The sequence below is a fragment of the Serinus canaria genome, chromosome 27 (assembly GCF_022539315.1).
Source record: "Serinus canaria isolate serCan28SL12 chromosome 27, serCan2020, whole genome shotgun sequence".
NCBI lineage: Eukaryota > Metazoa > Chordata > Aves > Passeriformes > Fringillidae > Serinus > Serinus canaria.
Window position 1 is genome coordinate 867,483 of NC_066340.1, and position 16,601 is coordinate 884,083.

A 16,601-nucleotide genomic window follows, 5' to 3' on the forward strand; every position below is an offset into this window, starting at 1 on the left:
GGTAACCCTCTTAACACAAGGTAGTGATTCCATCGAGCGATCTCCACTGTGTCCACACTTTCAGGCCGAGCAAAAGCAGCTCGCTGCTGTTCCCGATGAAGCAGGCAAGCTCGAGAGGGATCTTTTGGGACCAGCATCTGTTTTTTTCAACCTCTCCCTTTGCTTTCCAGGCTGGTGGCGGGGTGGTGAAGGAACCCCGACGCTCCCCAGCAGCTCAGGGCCATTCTCCTGTCACCTGTTGCTCCTTCTGACAGATGTCTGCTGAGCCAAAAGCCAGCGAGAGCTGCCAGCCCTGTCCCTCATGCTCTCTGTGGCCTGTTCCTCTCCAGGGCCGGTGCTGAGGGTGATGCTGCGGAGCTGCCGCCGTGTGTAGGAGGCGGCCGCTCTCCCTTTGTCAGCTCACCAGGATGAAATGAAACCGGTGCGGCTGCCGAGGGGGTGCCGAGGGGATGCTGAGAGGATGCTGAGAGGATGCTGAGGGGATGCTGAGGGGATGCTCAGGAGGTGCCGAGGGGGTGCCGAGGGGGTGCCGCTGCCACACGAGCCGCGCTACCGCCATCTCCACGGACGCTGAGGGCCGTGCCCAGCAGCGCCCGGAGGCAGCAGCGTGTGCGGGACGCGCGGCCGGACAGAAATCGGGATGGAAGCGGGCGGCAGGGCTGGGCGATGTGGTGTGCCGGGGGGTGGGTTCGGTGTGTCCCGGGGCTCGGTGTGTCCCGGGGCTCGGTGTGTCCCGGGGCTCGGTGCGCACCGCGGCCGCCGCAGGTCGGAGCGGGGCCGTGAGGGGCGGGGGCATCTCGGCAGCGCCCCCTGCCGGCTGGGGCTGCGAGCGCGCCCCCGCTCCCCACAGACAATGGGGCGGCGGCGGCGGCGACGGCGGGGGCGCGCGCGCGCGGGCGGGGCGAGCGCTCCCCGCGAGAGGCGGGGGGCGCGCGGGGGGGAAAGGGGGGGGGGGTGCTCGGCGGCGCTCCGCGCACGCGCGCGCGCGCTCCCGCCCCGCCGGCGCGGCGAAGGTTCCGGAGCCCGCGCGCGCCCCCGCCCCGCCCGCGCCGCCGCCGCCGCCGCCGCCACCGTCACCGCCACCGCTGTCACCAGCCGGCTCCGGTGCGGACACCCCCGCAGCGGCAGGTACGGGGAGGGGTGGCTGCCGTGGGCTGGGTGGGGGCGCTGAACCCCCGGGCGCGCTCTCCCTTCGCCGCGTCCCGCGCGGAGAAGGGGGGGAGAAAGGGGAAAAAAAAAAAAAATTAAAAAAAAAAAAAAATCAATCAACCCCCAAGAATCAAAATCCGGCCATTTCATCCCAAAAGCGAGGGGAGGGGCGTGTCCCGGTGCCGGCGCCCCGGGGCTGCGGCAGCGCGAGGCGCGGCCCCTGCGGCAGCGCGGGCGCCCGGGGCAGGTGCGGCGGGCGGGGAGCGGCGGCGAGGGATGGAGGGATGGATGGAGGGATGGATGGATGGAGGGATGGAGAAGGGCGGGTTTGGGGCTCTCTCCCCGCTTTGCGCCCGTTTCGGCCCCGTTCCTCCCGGCAGGTGGGGCCGGGGCTGCGGCAGGAGGGGCGGCAGCGCGGGGCCATGTTCTGCAGCCGCCTCGAGAGGGGAGGCAGCGGTGATTAGAAACGGTAAATTAATCAATAATGGGAAACCGTCACGAAAAAACGTTTTGAATTTAAAAAAAAAAAAAAAAAAAAAGGGATAAAAGGAGCTGCACACGCCCAGCCCTAAATTTTGCGTGGGGGGAAGCGTTATTGAGGTCACGGCACCCCGGCGCTGCCCGGCTTTGTTGCACCCCCCGGTACCCGTGTCGAGGGGTTTGGTGTTTAACGTGAACGAGGTGGGTCCCATCCTGTTGAATCCCGGGTGTTTTCCAGCCCCGGGTTGGGGATGCCCATCCTCGTGGGTTTGGGGCTGGGATGGGGCTCCTTGGTGTCACTGGTGGTCCCTGGATGTGCCAGGCACATCCCAAGCATCCCAGTGCCATGCTGGAATTGCCCCCTTGTCCCTTCCATCTGCCTCTTCCCATGCTGTCTCTTCTTTCTCGTCCCTAAATCCTGCCAGGTGGGGCGTGGAGCTGCCCCCCCTTTCTGGGTTTCACCTTTTTTTTACCTGTGGTTGTTGGCAATTTCTTTATTTAAACCCAACTTATCTGGGAAAAAAGAAGTTTCCTGGCCAGGTGTTTCCAGGAGCACACACCTGCCCTCCTGCCTTGGAGCAATTCAACCTGCAAGGAGCAGAAACAGCTCATTCCAGGTGAAGGATGGAGATGTCTGCCTGCATCCCCAACTGCCACATGAGCACAAGGGAGGGTTGGCATAGGGAAGATGATTTTCCTGGTGTTTTTGAACACCTAGAAGCGCAGCCCTGCTGCTGCTGCTCGCAGAGGGCAGCTGCCATCACTTTAGAGGGAGTTTCTGCTTCCATTTGCTGTGGTACCACCCCGCGAGGTGCAGCTCCATTTTCAGCGAGAGGCTGCTCTGGAAGGAGCAGCTGAGATGAGCTAAGCTGTCACCATTTGTATGCAGAGTATTCCCGAGCTTCCCCGGCGTGGATGTGGGCAGATGTTGGATGAGTGTTTGAATCTGTGGAACAGAATTTGCTGCTGAGAATCGTTAATTTTTCCTTGTTGAGCAATGGCTGCCTGCTCCCATCCATTGAAGGGGTTTTGGCTCTGCTGCCAGGACCTCACATTTGGGGGGGGGGGTTTCATGGCTGTCCTTGTGGGATTCAGTTTTCCTGGCATTGTTTTTCTCAGGGTGGTCAATCAGAACAGGTCTCAGTTGGGTGTTTGCAGGCTGCTCTTGAGGGGAGAAAAATTAAAACCTGGTTCTCTCTAAGAGTGAGAAATTGCCTAAGCCAGTTGTGCTTTGTTCACTCTTGGAACAAAATGCTTGGTTTTCACCCCAAGATGAGCGACTTAAGGAAAAAAGCAAAGTGTTGGCTGATTTACCTGCAATTTGTAGAGGGTTTGAACATAGAAACATGGAATGGTTTGGGTTGAAAGGAGCCTTACAGAGCATCTCGCTCGTTCCACCCCCCTGGCATGGGCAGGGACATCTTCCATTAGACCAGATTGCTCCAGCCTGGCCTCCAACCATTCCAGGGATGGGGATCCACTGGCAGATGCTTCACACCTGATTAAAGCATTGCATTTTTCTCATTCTTGGAGTGAGATGCAGGTGGGGTTCGTTGTGTTGAGACCATGGGGAATGCCATGCCCATCCCGCAGATGGTGTCACAGATCAGAGAGGAATGTTTATCCTGCGGGGATTAACTGGGGAGAGCCGTGGTGGGAGCTCTGTGTGCCCTGTGGGAAGCTCCCTGAGCAGGGGATGGGCCCAGCCCCTGCAGGTGGCAAGTGCAGGTTTGGTGTGTCTCCCTCTGTCAAGCACTTCTGTGTGAAGTATTTACAGCTCTGGCTTCCAGTTTGGTCTTGCTCACCCTTCCCACTCCTCTGTATCCCCTTGCTGCCCTCTCCTTCCAGCCTCTGCCTTCCCAAGGTGTCCCATTCAAGCTGTCCCATTCCCTCTTTGCTTCAAGAACTGCAGCCTCAGGAGGACCAAACAAATGTGTTTATTTAATGTATTTTATAGATGAAAAGGGAACGCTGCAGCTTTGTCATTTCCTTCCCAAAAACCATGGGAAATTCTGCTCCCCTGGCCAGACCTCATAGGATAAAAAAGGAGGAAAATGTGACACTGTAGCTGCCCTTTCTCGGTGAGGAAGAGCTGGGTGTAGCCAGTCAGGGACGCTCGTAGCATGCTGCTGAGGTGGGTGTTTCATCTTCTGCCTTTTGTGTTCCTCTGCTGCATTTCAGAGAACCCTGTTCCTCTTGGAGTGCTCGTTGATCCATGCAGCACCACAGGCTTTTTTCCAGCGTTTTCCATGTGTGGGATTTGGAGGTGTTTGGGCACCACTTTTCTGAGCAGTCCTGAGGGTGCAGCAGCAGGGATGGAGGGAATTGGGAATTGCTCCCTGCTCTCCTTTGTGCCCCCACGTGGAATTTGGGCTCCCCAGCATTGCAGGGCTGTTGGAACAGCCACGTTGGGAATGTTTTGGAGCTCCTGAAAAGCTGCCTTCATCAGCACGGGAGTGACAAATTGTCCTGACACATCCTGCAGCACAGCTGGTCCTGCTGGAGCCGGGTGGGCCCATCCTGGTGCTGGGTGTGCCCACCCCAGGCCTCCAGACAAATCCCTCTGGGCTGGCAGAGCGTGGAAAATTGGATCACCAGGCACTGGCTAAGGGGAAATGCTCAGGGTGGCCGGTCCCTTTTCTTCCCAGAAGCAAGATAATTCAAAAGCTGGAAGAAAGCTGTGGATTTGAGTTTGTCTTGAGCAGAATAATCTTATTTTGTCAGCCCAGCGTGCTGCTGAGGCTTGGCTGTGGTGCTGGTGTCCTTTGGGGCAGTGCTGCTAATTTAGCTGTAGGAATGCTCTGACACTTGATGAATGAGTCAGGGGAGAGCCAGGGCACTGGTTTCCACCTGGCTCCCAGTATTTTCCAGTTTGCTCAGCTTGCTGGCTGCTGAGGTCAGGTTGGCTAGGCTGTGTGCTGAGGTGTGGGGCTGGGCTGAGAGGTGGCAGCTTGTAGGGCAGTGCCTTGGGCTTGTGGCATCCTTCTGGGTGATGCTGGGAGGATGTTGGGGCTGCTGGAATGTGGCAGCAGGGTTTGAAAGGAATTTAGGGGGGGTTGTGGTTCTGCACACTGGTAAAGCAGCCAACCCTGAGGAAAATGGGCATGGCTGAGGCTTCCTGGCTCGTTCTGAGGTCTGCAGACCCACGAGTCTGTGGAAAAGCACTGAGAGCCCTTTCTTGCAGCAGAAGGGGCCTCTCTGGCTGTGTTGGAGTAGCTGAGGGGATTGTTCCCCTCGTGTACCTGTCCTGTAGCACTGGGAGCCCCAGCTCAGCATCCTAACTGGTCCCAGCCTCAGCTGAGAGGAGCAGCAGCTCTCTGAGGGCCTCTCCCTCCTGCTGCAGTGGCAGCTGAGCTGGGCTGGCTTTCTAGGTTTTTCTGCCAATGCAGTGTAATCTCTTCCTACCTCAGGGGCTCTGCTGGCTTGGCTGAGCTGCTCCAGAGCTGGCTGGGTGGTGCCTGGGGCTCACCCCAAGGGCACCTCCTTGGGGCTGGGGGTGCTCTTCAGTAAATTGGGTGCTGCAGGGCTCTGCCAGCCCGTGGAGATGGAAAAGGAAGCAATTGCAGAAGTGCTGCTGATCCTGCAGAGCAGCACAGAGATGTTCCCACTCACCTGGCAGCAGCCCTGGCAGGAGGAGTAGGGTGAGTGGTCTGGGGCAGAGTGGGGTGGGCTTGGAGAAACCTCCCTGAGCACCAGGCTGGCTCAGCCTTGCCAGAGGTGCAGCCCCCACTGCTCCTCCGTGCAGATGTGCAGCTCCTGCTCCCTGCAGTGCTGTTCCCTCCTGGCTGTTCAGCATGAGCAGCCCTCAGTCCCAAGCTGTCCTTGCAGGTCACCCCAGGGTGTGCTGGACAGGGCAGAGCTGTGGCCCTTTAGGTAAACCCTTGTGAGGGTTTTTAAGGTGGGCACAGCTCTGCTGTGAGGGACTGAGTGAATCTGAGTCTCTGTTGCAGCAGGATGGGTCTCCCTCCTCCATCTGTGAGCTGGAGCTTTGTTTTACACTGAAATCTGCTGGTTGTAGGCTGGGGTTTTTTTAAGTGCCTGTGGAAAAGCATGTGTGGTTTACACTGGAGTCTGGAGGAGAAGTATCTGTGCCTTTAGACTTGAGTGGGTTCCCTTTGCAAGTCTAATGAGCTTTTTGCTCCTCAGAAATCAATCCACTGGATTTTCCTTTTTCTTTCCTAGCAGACCAATTAGTAAAGGTGGTCATAACACACAGCCTGGCTCCTGTTTTCAGTGTCTCTTCCTTAAATATCCAAGGAAAGGGAGCACCAGGGGATACCTTCTGTGCAGCTAAAAGGATTATTGCTGCAGTTGGGCTAATTATTTCCATCTTTGCAGCCTCTCCACTCTTCCTGCCCTGTCCTCTCTGTCTTCCCTCCGAGCAGTGGGGTTGTCCCACCTGGGAAAGGGTTTGTCCCCAAGAGCTCAGGTGCGTTTGGACAATGCCCCCAGGCACAGGGTGGGACTCTGGGGGTCGATGATCGCTGTGGTCCCTTTCAGCTGGGGACATTCCACAATTCTGTGTTCCCAGGGAGCTGGGCTCAGCTCTGTGGTGGGAAGGACAGGGGCTGGTGTGGGATGTGGAGGGGTGAGGTGCAGTCCGGAGGGGCAGGAAGGGCTGTGTGAACTCTTCAGCACTTCAAGAGAGGTGATGAAACCACTTGTATTGAGGGGTTTGGATAGCACGTGTGAGACTCGAAGGGCTTTCTGCCACTTATCAGCGCTGCACTTTGCGGCTCCCCCTCAGCTCCTGCCCCGGGCTGTCTGCCTGGAAGTGCCAGATGTAATTTCAGATGGATTTCATCAGCGGCTCAAGTCAGTTGCTGCAGAATGAAATTCCATGAGGTGTTTGTAAATGACTCAAAACATCTAAAGAAGCCTCTCCTGTGACTCCTGAGGACATCCAGCTCAGCCTGTTTGGGGAGGGCTGGAGATTCGCTTCTGAGATAAACCAACTGCTTTCTGTGCCCTGCAAAGGAGGAGGGGAGGTGTTCAGAGTGGTTAAATTGTTCCCTGTCCTAGGAAACATTTTATCTTTTCTTTGATTAAATGTTACTTAAATCCTGTCCGGGTTGGCAAAGTTTCAATGTGGGGCGTGTGTGGTTCTCAGAACCAGCTCTGCTCCTCCTCTGTGGAGTGAAATGTCACTGGGGGGAGAGCACATCTGGCCAGCTGTGTGTGGAGCTCAGAACCAGCTCTGCTCCTTCTCTGTGGAGTGAAATGTCACTGGGGGGAGAGCACATCTGGCCAGCTGTGTGTGGAGCTCAGAACCAGCTCTGCTCCTTCTCTGTGGAGTGAAATGTCACTTTGGGTGACCTTCCTGGGGCAGGAGCACATCTGGCCAGCTGTGCACGTTCTCAGCCAAACCACAGGCAGGCCAGGGCTGTCACACTCAAGGTGAGAGGCCAAGATGGGCAAGTGAGGCTTGTCCTGCCTGGTTGCTGTGGATCTCAGGGGGAGCAGGGGCTGTTCCTGCTCTCGGGGTCAGTTGGAGACCCCAGCGATGACAGGAGGGAGGAGACTGTCCCAAGAGAAGGGATAATCTGGAGGGATTCCTTCCTGGAGGTTGGTCTGTGTTTGTGTCCACTCAGGGTTATGTGAGGAGCCTTTGTATAAAAATGACATTTATATCTGGAGCTGTGCTTGACTTTGGTATGGTCAGAAGAGGAGGGAATGTCAGATTTGGAAATGTGGCTAGTGCTGACCCACCTGGTACAAAGTGCTGACTCCTCCCTGCAGGAGCCAGTGCTTCATTACCCTCCTCAGATCCTGTGTGATGGGGTGAGAGTGGCTGGGATTGAGTTACCTGTGAGACCTGAGAGGAAACTGGGTGATGTGGCAGAACTGGAGCTTCTCCTGCTCTCTGCTGGTAGCTGTAGTTTGTGGTGTTTGTGAGCCCAAAGCTGGGATTTAATCCAAAGTCAGAATTGCCTTTTGTGGTTGATTTTCAGCTCCAAGTGACTCTGAATTCAAGGGCAGATTCTACCCTGAGCAAATTCTGCCCTCTGAAGTTACTGCTTATATGTGGTTTTACCTCCTGCCTCATCAGCATGACAAAGGGTGCTGCCTGGAGCTGCCTGGAGGGATTTGTACCAGAAGCTTTTAACAATGGATGTCTCCAAATTGGACAGAAAACTACACGGTTTTCCCTCAGCATTTCCCGGTGTAATAATGGGGAGCCTGGCAGTGAATAGGCAGAAGTAATAAATGTTGCTGTTGGGGGCAAAAAGGAAAGCAGGTAAAATCTGTTCCAGCTGTGGCATGGCTTGGAGTCACTGCCTGGGAGAAGAGATTTGGAGAGGATGGGACCAGAATTGAGGGTATTGGAACCAAAATGAGGACGCTGGGCAAAGGGAGTGACTCTGGGGTTTGTGGAGCCCTGCAGGGCTCTGGTGGTGGGTGGGTGATCCAAAAAGAGCAGCTGTGAGCAGGAGGAGTCCGTGGAGCTCCCTGGTTTTCTTCTTTTGGGCACACCTGGGCCTGCTGTCCTGTCTGCTCTCCTCGCTCATCCATCTCTCCTGTTCCTGCCCTCTCACCCTTCCCAATCAAACCCTGCCTGGCAGCCCCAGCTTCGTGCTGGAGCTTGCCTGGCCCTTGGCTTGCTGAGAGCAAGGTGTGGACCCAGATCCCTGCAGGAATTCCAGCACCAGGAATTGCTGAGCTTATTGAAATTCCTTTTTTTTCACGGTTTTGGAGCTTACTTTGCACGAGTTCTGCTTTCCCCCCACCATGTCAGTAGTAGCTGCATGACTTTGCCAGCTCCTCCCTTCCCCCAGGTTCCTCCAGGCAGGAGGTGAAGAATGAATACTCCTTAATGTGAAGGCACTTATTAATGCTTAATCTCTCAAATATGTCACTGCTTTTGTGTCTAATAACAGGGCTCATTGTCAGGGCTGTGTGAGGCCCCTGCTCAGCTCCAGAGCAGGTTTCATTCGCCACTGCTGCCCACCTTAGCAGAGCAGTTTTGAACTTTTTGGGCTTGTTTGCTCTCTCAACATCCAGGAGCCTCCTGGTGCTTAAGTTCTTGAAGGGAAAAAGGAAAAAACCCCTCCTGCTGTGGGGTTGTGGTGTTTGTGTCCAGGTGAGCAGCACCTTCCCAGTGCCTGGGGGAACACCAGGAGGGTGTAAAGTGATTTTTTGAGTAAGGATTGCTTGGCACTGGAGTGCTGCAGCCAGGAAAAAAGCCGTGAATGCTTCTCCTCAGTGCAGAGGGGCAGTTGTGTGAGGAGGGTGAAGCTTTTGGCTCGGTGGGGAGAGCAGAAGGCTCCTGCCTCCCTCGATAAGAGATGACAAAGCCTTAGGTGTGGTCAGAGCCTCTCCAACCAGGCTGGCTCCATTCATCCACGATAAAAACAAGCAGTGCTGACACACCAGCGGCCCTGCATCTCCCAGCCTTTGTTTTAGTGATGGAGAGAGAGTCTGTGACCCCAGGGAACGTGAATGGTAAGCCCAGAGCAGGAGTGAGATGATTGTCCCTTTGTACATGGCACACGTGTGACAGCAGAGCTGCATTTGGAGCTGGGAGAGGATAAAATCCCCGAGGAGGCTGATTGCACCTCGTTTATTTTTAACAAATGTGCTGGGGGGAGATTGAGCTGGAATTCCAAGACTTGGGGCAGGTTTAAATTTGGACAATTTCCTTCATCCCTGTGAGAAGAAAGATTGGCAGCAACTTGGCTAATTCCTGGTGAGGATGAAATGCATGTGGATTATGGATTTTTTAAAAAAACTTTCTCTCCCTTTAGCCTTTGGGTTAGGAGGGGAAATAAAGGTTTTACAACTCTTTGGCTGAATTTATGGTCTGTGTTCCCCTGTGGACACTCACTTAGTCACACTGCCTGCATCTGCTTGTGCTGCTCATAAAACTAAAATCAAGACAAGACAGATTGCTGCTTGATTGTCATCCCAAGTGGCCCAAACTGGGCAAAGACCAGCTGGGGAGAGACATCCAAGAGCTCAGTAGGGATGTTTTGGTATAAAGGTTTTTATTTGCTGCTCATCCTCGCTGTAAAATCCTCGTTTGTCTGGTGCCTCAGCACGGACTGTGCTCCCTTGTTAGGAGGAATAAAGGTACAAATGCAGCTACTGTCGGGTTTTTGTGTTGGAAGGAAGAGCTGTGGCTCTCAGATTCTGTGACCTTGTGCAGGCTGTGGGGAGCCACAGCCATCTCCCATCACAAGTCCCTTGCTGTTGGTGTCGTGGTGTGCAGAACATGAGCAGAAACAGGCGTCCTTGTGGGATCAGCAGGGCTGGAGCTCCCAGGTGTTCAGGGGCTGCCAACCTGTTGGGGTGCCCACCTGCTTCCCCTGGGCTGGGCTGTCCCAGTCCCACCCCTCCCTGTCAGCAAATGAGGATTCTCTCATCCCTACTCAGCTCTCCTGCTGATGTTTGTTTGTTTTCTCTCTTGAGCTTTTCCAGATTAGGCTTTTTTTTTTTTTTTTTTTTTTATCTTCTTACTGACCTGATACAGATTTAATAAAAAAAATGGAGCTTTTCATTCTAGTAAATACAGTTGTGAACATTTTAGGGAGCAGTGTTTTCTCTGCTGTTATGCAACAACATAAAAGCAAAGCAGAAACACTTGATGAATGTCCTATTGTCTGTTGTCTTTTGGCATTAAAGAATGAAAGATGATGTTCAGGAAACACACTGTGACTTTTGACCTCATCTGAAGAGCCCTCTGAGTCATGAAAAACAAAAATAATTCAGCAGGGGCAGACAGAAGCTAAAAGAGGCGAGGCAGAGCCTGCTCTGGTGGCTGCTGGGGTGAGGACAGGTCCTGAGGAGCCCCAAAAGCTGGTGAGATCTGATGTGTTCATTGCTTTCTAGGCTAAGGAACCAGTGTGTCGAGCGTGCCTGAGCCTTCCCTCTGTATTTATAGAGTGTCCTGGTGAGCTCCTGCTGCATTCCAGCTCTGCCAGTCACCCTCTGGAGCTGGGGCTGGCAACTGGTGCCCAGTTTGGGGTGTCAAGTGGCTGGAAGTGATGGCTTGGTGAAATGAGCACAGCGGAGGGGAGGCTGGTGTTCCCTGCAGGGGGGAGCTGGGCTTTTGCAGCCTGGGAATGTTTGTTCCAGCACTGCTGCTGCTGGACACCCTGTCCTTCCCCTCCTCTGGGGAGTGTCCCTGCCCTGGCACCCTGGAACCCACTGCTGCAGTCAGCCTTGGGTCCTGCAGGGGGAAAGGAGGGATTGGGTCCTGCAGGGGGAAAGGAGGAAAGGAGGGATTGGGTCCTGCAGGGGGAAAGGAGGGATTGGGTCCTGCAGGGGGAAAGGAGGGATTGGGTCCTGCAGGGGGGAAGGAGGGATTGGGTCCTGCAGGGGGAAAGGAGGGATTGGGTCCTGCAGGGGGAAAGGAGGGATTGGGTCCTGCAGGAGGAAAAGGAGGGATTGGATCCTGCAGGGGGAAAGGAGGGATTGGGTCCTGCAGGGGGAAAGGAGGGATTGGATCCTGCAGGGGGATTGGGTCCTGCAGGGGGAAAGGAGGGATTGGGTCCTGCAGGAGGAAAAGGAGGGATTGGATCCTGCAGGGGGGTTGGATCCTGCAGGGGGAAAGGAGGGATTGGATCCTGCAAGGGGAAAGGAGGGATTGGATCCTGCAGGGGGAAAGGAGGGATTGGGTCCTGCAGGGGGGAAGGAGGGATTGGATCCTGCAGGGGGAAAGGAGGGATTGGATCCTGCAGGGGGAAAGGAGGGATTGGATCCTGCAAGGGGAAAGGAGGGTTTGGGTCGTGCAGGAGGAAAAGGAGGGATTGGATCCTGCAGGGGGGTTGGATCCTGCAGGGGGAAAGGAGGGATTGGATCCTGCAAGGGGAAAGGAGGGATTGGATCCTGCAGGGGGAAAGGAGAGATTGGGTCCTGCAGGGGGAAAGGAGGGATTGGGTCCTGCAGGGGGAAAGGAGGGATTGGATCCTGCAGGGGGATTGGGTCCTGCAGGGGGAAAGGAGGGATTGGGTCCTGCAGGAGGAAAGGAGGGATCCCTGAGGATCCCTGGGGAGCCTCACCTTGGCTTCTCCCCCTGGACAGGCTTTCTGTGGCTGCCAGAGCCATGCCAGCCACGCTGGCGTGACAGTAGCTGCAGCAGATGGTGCCGTTGTCATCGTTTTATTTTCTATCCATGTGCTGAAACAGCTCAAAATAACTTCAGAAATGATGGCCCAATCCCTGAAGAATGTTTTCCTGGCCCTGAGAAAATCTCCTGCAATATAAGTGGCCACGAGGCTCTCCTGGTTCTGTCTCATCTGCTCTGGCTGGGGTGGCTCACTAGGCTGGAGCTGTGGCATGAAGAATCTTTCATATTTAATATCTTCATTACTGTGGCAGCATTGAATATTCACAGAACTTCTGTCAGGGTGCAGGAAATGTTGTCAGCGCTGTGAAATCAAAGGAAGAGGAGCAGCTGAGATCAAAGTAAGCCATAAACACACACCTTGTGTCTCTCAATGTCTTTTTCCAGCCTGAGGCAAAACTTGGTGGGGCTCAGGTGCAGCTGGGTGGTGGCTGGTGCTGGCACAGCACTGCCCTGGCAGTTTTTGCAGCCAAATGCAGACCATTTAACTCAACCTCCGTGGTGCAGAGTGTGTGCACCCCACAGATGGCCCAGGGCTCGTGTCCGACCCCCCTCAGGCTGCAGGGGTGTCCCCAGCCCTGGCTCTGTGCACCCCTGGGTGCTGCTCTCCTGGGACAGCTGGGTGGGCAGAGCTGTGCTGCTCCTGCTGGCCCCGGGCTGGGGCTGTGCTGCACAGCTCTGGCTCTGAAATGGAGCTGCTGTGAGGAGGAAGAGCAGAGCCTTCCTCTGTTCACAGCCTGCCTCAGACACCCCCGGGGATGGATGTGCCTGGGGGCTCAGCTCTGTGCTGGGTGGGGTCTCACCCTCCTGTTCCACGTGTGGCTGGCTGCCAGAGTGACTTTTGGGGCATTGCTCAGCTCTTTGGTTGGCTGAATTACATTGCTGGGAGCTCAGGGTGGGTGGGGCAGTGCTCAGTGCCCTCCCAGATGGGCTGTCCTGGGGGATCTGGATCCACCAGCCTGTCCCCACCTTGGGAGCTGCTTTGGTACCCACTGGAGCATGAAATAAGCTCTGTCAGCTTGTTTCTGGCCTCATATTAATGAAGAAAATTGTGATAGCCACGAGACCCTGCTGGCCACACCGAGTGCCCTGTGTTTGTGCGATGGCACAGGACCCTGTCCCCAGAGCAGGTGAGCCCTGCCAGGCTCCTGTCCCCAGCAGCTCTGTCCTGTGCTCCTCATCCCGGGCACATCCCTGATATTCCAGTGAGCCACACGGGGGAGTGTGGCAGTGGCAGTGGGGGTGGGTGCCTGCTTTCCTTCCTTGGGCCAGTGCAGTCTCTCCAGAAGCCATTGCTGCCTCCTCATGGCAAAGCAGGCACTTGATGGGGCAGAGCAGCTGCTGTGCCATCCATTGTCCCAGTTAAGACTCCAGGGGCATTTTTTGGGAGCTGCTTTTCCCTCTTTTCCCTCTCCCCATCCTTTCTGGAGGCTGGGGGAGCAGTCTGTGACTCTGTCCTGGGCTCTGCCGTGCCTGGTGTTGCAGCCACATCTGGGCATGAGCCCAGCCTCGGGAAGGCAGTGCTGGGGGAATATCAGCCTTCCAGCACTTTCTGTGAAGTGAATAATGACTGCTACAAGCCTGAGAGCTGTCGAGCCTGCCCTAAACCTGCAGCAGCAGGGGGGAGGCTCTGATTTGCAGCAGGTTGGGCTCAGCCTGGGATGGGGAGAGTCAAAGAGAATTAGCTGGTAAATAAGATCTGCCTTCTCTTTGATCCTCTCTACGTGTTCAACTGCTTAAAGGCTTCCCAAGCAAGCAGGATTTTGGGGAGGAAGAATTTATCCCCCCATCAGCCATCTCGGGGCTTGGTGGAAATGCAAGATGCTGTAGCAGGGGGTGGGAAGAAATCCTCAGGCAGCTTGGCAAATCCCTGCCAAAGAGGCTTCTCTCCCCTCTCTGCAAAGAGCCTGCTGAGCACTCAGGGCAGCCTCAAAAACTGCTGCTGCTTCCTTTTCTGCTGCCACCTAAGCCCTTCTGATCAGAGCTCTAATCTACCTACAGTTAGGGGACTTAGGGGCAGCCTGATTTTTGCATCCTATTGTGGAATGAGCTGGGTGATCTGGAGGGCCAGCACCTCCCTGGGCTGTGAAACACCCTCTGAGAGCACACAGGGAGGGCTGGGGTGTGCTGGGAAAGATTGGCCAGGTCAGCCAGGCCAGAAGTGAGAAGGAAATTAAGGAGAGGTGGAAGATCAAGGGAGGAAGATCCACTCAGTGGCAGGAGATGCTGCAGGTGGAAATGGAGATGCTCAGGTGTTGGGGAGGTGGAGCAGGTCACAGTTGTTTGGCTGGGGCACAGGAGACGTGCAGACAAACCCAGCTCAGGCTGTGGGCTGGGGTTTTGTGCTGGATAATCTGGTCTCTAATTGCTGCCCTGCTCTGAGACAGCTGCTGAACTGGGCCTAAGCTGATTTGGGATGGCAAATTCCCTTAGTTTAATTCTCAGCAGCCCTGAGGAACTTACCAGCATGTGGGTGAGTGTTCCTTGGCTTTTCTCTGGCCATGAGCCTGCCCTGGAGACCCCCGTGGTGACCCCTGGCAGAGCTCTTGGCTGTGAGCAGCTTTGATTTGTAAGGGCTGTGCTGGTCTGAGAGGGACTTGGGGGAAATGGAGTGACAGGAAAAGAAAAGAGATGTCCATGCTGCTGTGATGAGACTCCTGTGCCCCAAAAGCTGTTCTGCTCTGAGCCCAAACCCATCTCATGTCTCTTTGGAAAGTGTCCTGGAGAAAGGGGCAAAAAGTGGAGAAAGGGGCAAAAGTTTCACACCTCTAAGGAGTTACTTAAACTACAACAAATATAGAAAAAAATGTAAAAAGAAAAAAGAAAACATGCAATTTGGAAACAATTTCTTTTGCAGCTCTCTCCTATTGCTTCAAGAGGCATTTATCTGCCTTTGAACCTAAGAGAAGTTTTCCGTCCTCTTGGCTAGATATCCTGAAATTCCATGTAATTTCTCAGCTCACTGCATATTAGTGCCTGCAATTAATGAGATCATTGTCCATATTCCTTCCTCTGTCAGCTTCTGGGAAAAACAGTGCTTGGAGAAGAGCACAAAGGAGATGAAAAGGAAGTTGCTTATGAATTATGAACAGCCTTTCAGGCTGATGTTGTTTCACGGCGCTGTCACTCCGTTTTAATTATGTAATTCAGATGGAATGATGCTTTTTTTAAAGCCTTGTTTGTGTTTGATCACCTTTCAGAGGTAACACTTAGCTCGTGTTTGTTGAATTTTCATCTTTGACAACAGGAGCCAGGGCTTTGTGCCCTTTCTGATGAAATAATGGGGAAGGAAGATGCTGAGCAGGAGACAATAGCCAAGAGGCTTGGGAGTCACCTGGGTGATCACTTGGGTGTTTTGTGGGTGTTTTGTGGGTATTTTGTGGGTGTTTTGTGGGTGTTTTGTGGCTGGGATGAGGGGTGGAGCTCTGGTGAGTCCCAGAGTGTGCAAATCCAGCCAGCATCTCCCCGGGGTGGGTGTTGCACCCTCCTGCTGCTGAAATGTTCCTTTCCTTTTCCTGTCTTTTCCTGCCCCTGTGCACCAGGGCCCCTGCACCACCCACAGGCAGCTCTGCCAAGGCCGGGTTTATTTTGGGCTGGGCTGTGTAAATCGAGCCCCTGGTCCAGCCTTGTGACCCTGGGATTGTCCCTGCCCTGCTTGGGGACAGTCCTGGGCCGTGTGCCCTGGGCTGTGCCCACTGTGACCCCCTGGCACGGAGGGGCTCTGGGGAGGCTGTTGCCCTCTCCTGTGTGCCAGGGCTGGGGGTGTCTGGCACAGATTGCCCAGCTGGGTCCTCCTGGGTCTGCCCTCTCCCCCTCCCTCCCTGGGGCACCTCGGTCTCACCTGGTCTGCAGCCTGGGCTTTATTTCCCTCCCACTGCAGAGAAATTCTGCCCAAGGGTTGAAGAGTTTGGGCTCTGAACCTGGCCAGGCAGAGGGTGCTGGAGGCTCTGTGTGGGGTTTTTGGGTTCCCCAGGGGCTGCAGGTTGGGATGTCCTGGCTGTGCCCAGGGCAGGAGTTGCTGCTGCAGCCTGGGCGTGGGGCTGGGCACAGAGAGCAGCTTTGGCACAGAGAGCAGCTTTGGGCTGAGCTGGTTGTGGCCTGCCAGCCCCTGTGGGAAACGGGGAATGTTGGGAAACATCTCCAAAGTGCAGTGACAGGACAAGGGAATGGATTCAAACTGAGATCAGAGTAGGTTTGCAGTAGATATTAGGAGGATGTTCTTCCCTGGGAGGGTGGGCAGGCCCTGGCACAGGTGCCCAGAGCTGCCCCTGGAGCCCTGGCAGTGCCCAAGGCCAGGCTGGATGGGGCTGGGAGAAGCCTGGCACAGTGGAAGGTGTCCCTGCCATGGCAGGAGTGGCTCTGGGAGGGCTTTGAGGTCCCTTCCAATGCCAGGCAGGCTTCAGGTCTGGAAGATGTGAGGTTTGGAGGAGCTGTTAATTATGGGATGGGCTGTTGCTTTTTAGATAGTGGCCCTGGTTAAGGAGAATAGTTCTGCTGGGGATGGATAAGGCTCTTTGCAGGGTTTGTGCTTTATCTGCCATGTGGAGGGTGCTGTTCAAGTTTATCTCTCTGCAGCTTTCTTTGCTCCAATTATGCATCACTGAGCCATTGCTTCAAGGCGGGGCTGGTTTTACATTTTAAAGAATATTTTAGAATTTTTTTTCCCCCTTGATGTTATGTTTTTCTCTGAGAGGGATTTCCCCTTCCCCCACTCCAAAGGAAAAACAAAGAGGGTTATAATTGTGGACTTCTTTCAGTCCATCTTTCAGAATTCAAATCTAGAGTATGCCATTTTAATAAGATTTAAATTCTCATTGGTCCTGTGAGTTCATTACCTGAGTGAAAACCCAAGGCCAAGCTGAGACTTTCCCTCCCTCCCGTGCCAGCTGGAGGTGGTTTTGTTCCC

General features: G+C 54.9%; 1 protein-coding gene across 28 annotated transcripts in view; it reads left to right on the top strand.

Moving 5' to 3' along the window:
- Positions 1–992: 992 nt before the first annotated feature.
- MAPT (microtubule associated protein tau) overlaps positions 993–16,601 on the top strand; it is a 43,665-nt gene continuing 28,056 nt past the window's right edge. For 25 of the 28 annotated variants that reach the window (XR_007780221.1, XR_007780222.1, XR_003945104.2 and 22 more), the window contains exon 1: positions 993–1,128. The gene's annotated coding sequence lies outside the window, so the exon portion shown is untranslated. Of the gene's footprint in view, positions 1,129–5,065; positions 5,271–10,345; positions 10,429–11,566; positions 12,037–16,601 lie in introns of those variants that run through there. The other 3 variants (XM_050985463.1, XM_050985465.1, XM_050985464.1) reach the window with 3 other exon arrangements.